The sequence below is a fragment of the Prionailurus viverrinus genome, chromosome X (genome assembly GCF_022837055.1).
Source record: "Prionailurus viverrinus isolate Anna chromosome X, UM_Priviv_1.0, whole genome shotgun sequence".
Taxonomy (NCBI): Eukaryota; Metazoa; Chordata; class Mammalia; order Carnivora; family Felidae; genus Prionailurus; species Prionailurus viverrinus.
The window spans coordinates 101583153-101586963 of NC_062579.1; the positions used below are offsets into that span (position 1 = coordinate 101583153).

Below are 3811 nucleotides of genomic sequence, written 5' to 3' on the forward strand. Positions count from 1 at the left end.
GGGGACTGCATAACTAACTGTTCAAGTGGGTGGAACAGTCAATAGCTGTTCTAGAATTTTAGAGATGGTTCTGCTTAGTGGAGGGGCAGATGATCTAAGAAATAAGAGAAAGGGAGGTGAATGTGCATGAACCCTGAGGAGAGGCATAGTGAAGAGCATTGCTAGGCAGAAGCTAAGAAAGTATAATAGGAAGTACTAGACAATAAGTTTGAATGGGAAAGGTATGCTGACTATGTGTGTATACAAATGTGTGTGTGCATGTGTGCGTGTATGTGTGTGTGTATGTATACATGGGTACACATACATAATGCAACCAAAAACCTTAGCACCAACAGATATTTCTATAATAGAAAGTCAGAAAAAGGAAGAGAAGGAGAGGGAGAAAGAGACAAGGAGGGAGAGAGAGATTTTTGTGGCATGCCAACTTGGGTCTTCCACATTTTCTCCTAAAAGACATCTATATATGGTGGTATAGCCTGATGGAATTGTATTTGTTGGGCAAACTCAACTTTACCAAGCAAGGATTAACCTGGAGGTCTCAAGGGCTTTAGGCTGTAGGGCCTAAGGGAGGGTCCCTGCTCTGCTGGCCAGTTCCCTGGAAGAGGGAGAAGCAGTGGCCTGAATCCCCAAGTACTTCGTCTAGTGCCTGACTGAGCAGGATGGGCACCATGACAAAGGAGGCCAGGAGGAAAGTGGCCTTCTCCACCACCTCAGGATCAGAACAGGCCAGATTTAGTAGAGGATCCAGGTCACTGAAGAAGTGGCCAATCTCATAGGCTATACAGGATGGCAGCTGGAAAGTCATGAGGACAGTGACCACAGGGGTTAGGAATCCATCCAGCCAAGGCCCACTTGCAAACATAATGCACGTGTGGAGGTTCATGAGGGATGGGTACTGGAGAGAGCTGCAGATAGCAAGGTAGTGGTCAGAAGGCACGGCCTGGCAGCACAAAGCACTCAACTACAGCTAATGAACTGAAGGAGAACTGGGCCACACAACCTGCAAAAGAAGCTGCCTCAGGATCTGAGAGAGGGTCTGCAGCATCTTAGGGGCAACGGAAGTAGTGGACCAGATGTCAAGGAAGGAAAAATTGGACGAAAAGAAGTACATGGGGGTGTGGAGGCTGAGCTTAAAGGAAATGGCTGTGAGGATGAAAACATTCCCCAGCACGGTCACTACATAGATGCCCAGAAATAACCCCAAATGAAAAGACTGTAGCCCATAGAGATTCCCAGATCCCAGGAAGAGAAATTCTTTGATCATGGCCGGATTACCTGTGTCTGTGAGATTCAAACGTTAGACCCGAAAAAAGGAGAGAAATATCACCAATTGGAAAAAGAGCTGTGCTCCTAGAGGGAAGCAACTGCACAAGAAATGCCATAGACTATAAAACTCAAAGGTTTTGTCTTTTCTCCTCCGGAACAAATTTTCTGTTTTGTTCTACCAGGTATATTTATCTAATACTTGTAGCAGAATCAGAAACTATGCCCTGGGGAATGAACACAGAGGGCGTCTCCTCTGCTCTTTTCCACTCTTTTCCTTGACATAACATGTGACAAGTCTACCTCTGGGAGTCTCACAGTGGGAGGCAAACACCTCTTAATAGGGATGTCGTGCAGAAGCTTCTCTGAACTTCTGAAACTCAGCTTCTGAGACTCAATAAAAGTGTGAGTCCAAGATCCTAAAATAACATCAGGAATTAAGACCACCCTATCGCCCATTGAACCCCTAAATCAAGGTGGGTTCCACCAGAAATGTAATTGGAGGGAGGAGGGGAATTCAGAGATATTGATCTTAATGTACCTGTAAGAAAAATAAGACTCTCTGCCAGGCTCTGGGGACACGTCGCTGATTGCTTCCATGGCATCAAATTCCTATGGAAATCGGGGGAAATGTATGTAAAGTTATTCACTTGAAATGTTAGAGAAAAATAATGTTCCATCCTTCATAAATGAAAATGACATTCCTGACTCACAAGCAGTAGGATGTGCATTTAGAGTTATTTTTTTTTTCCAGCAGCGGGGATGGGTTTGCAGTGAGTCATGGCTGCACTCTCTCACTTTCCCACAACCCCACCTCCCCCCGCCAGGGCTCAAAGGCTCATATTTGTGAAATGGCTGTCTGGTCTTAGCGCCTGGGCTGCGATAGAATTGAAAATCAGGCTGTGTTGTGACCTAAATTAGGGGTAAGTGTGCGGCAAGAGTTAGGGGCTCGGTTTAGTTGGCATTCTAAGCTGAAGCCTCTGTCTGGCCAGGGAATAAAGCAAAGCCATCTTTACTACTTTGCTTTGGTAATGACAACGTGTCCCTAAAAGGTTACAGTTAAGTCATATTTTTGTAAATTAAAACCTATTTTAAATCCACTCAGGGAACTGGCTATGCAAAGGAATCTTATTAAGAATACTTTTGTATTTCTCCATAATTTGCCCTTTGTACTAATCTGGATTGTTAATACAATGGGCTTGTGTAAAGGAAGGTCTACCTAAAATGGGGTATTCAGGATATTTAGGGTGCCTAAGGTGGTGCTGAATATAATTACAGCATATAAGGAAAATCAATCAGCAACTAGAGTTGTCTCTGGGGGCAGGGGACAGCTGCTTCCTAATTGGGGGATTAAACTGCAGTGTCCTATTACCATTTTACCTTGTCTTCAGAGACTGCCAGCCAGCATTCAGAACTGACATTAACATCATTAGATTTTTATCGTTCAATCCCAAGTCTCATTAATTAATAATGAAATAAACTTGATTTCCCCTTTTAGCTTACAGGCGTGCTCCTTAGTGCTTCCAAATTCAAAGGCACACCAGCCTCCCTAAATCCTCTCCCATCCTCTCTTTTCTTCCAGTGATGACAGTAATGCTGATGCAAGAGAGAGGCTTAAGCTCCAAATTCTATTCATTCTTTCAGTCATTTCTTCACTTACCCGATATTTTTGAACACCTGCTATGTGTCACATATTGGGCGACATAGGCATTGGGGATAAAATCAGGAGCAAGAAAGTTATGGTCTTAATGTTCCCAGAGCTTACAGCCTAGTAGTGGAAGTGATCTTAAAAATAACTGTAAAATTACTACTGTGATAAATGCTATGGGGAAGAAATATGGGGTCTAATACGAAGACTAATATGCCTGGAGAGGTGACCTCATTTTGATGAGCTGGTCAGGGAAGATAGCTCTGAGGAGGAAGTGATATTACAGCTGAAATATGGTGGATATGGAGTAGCCAGCTATGAGAACAAACAGAGGGGAGGTATTACAGGTAGAAGGGCAGCATGTGCAAAGGGACTGAATGAGATAAGCACCTGAGCCCTGAAAAAAAGTAAAACAAGCAAACAACAAAACCAATAACTGTGGCTGAAGGGCAACTGGTGAGGCAGGCTAGTGAAGAGTGATAGGAGGTGAGTTCTTAGGAGGTGTGGTTTGATTTGCATTTTTAAAAGATCCCTTAGGCTTCTCTGTGAAAACGGACTGTAAGAGGCTAAAAGGGAAAGTGAGGAAACAGTAAGAGATGGTGCCTAGATTCACGGGAGGATGAAGTAAGGTGGATTAATGTTAGGGCTTTTTAATAAAAAGGAAAAGGAAGAAAAGCTTGCCATTTGCACCAACATGGATGGACCTCGAGGGTATCATGTTAAGTGAAGTAAGTGAGACAGAGAAAGACAAATGCCATATGGTTTTATTTATACGTGGAGTCAAAATAATAAAACAAACAAACAAACAAAATAACCCAAACAGACTCTTAAACACAGAAAACAAACTGGCGGGAGGTGGGTGAGGGGATGGGTGAAGTAGGTGAAGGAGGATAAGAGGTA

The 3811-nt window shown here is 43.4% G+C and overlaps 1 pseudogene; it reads right to left on the reverse strand.

Annotated features, from left to right (window-relative positions):
- Window positions 1-547: 547 nt before the first annotated feature.
- On the reverse strand, window positions 548-1264 carry LOC125157062 (olfactory receptor 6N2-like; annotated as a pseudogene).
- Window positions 1265-3811: the final 2547 nt, after the last annotated feature.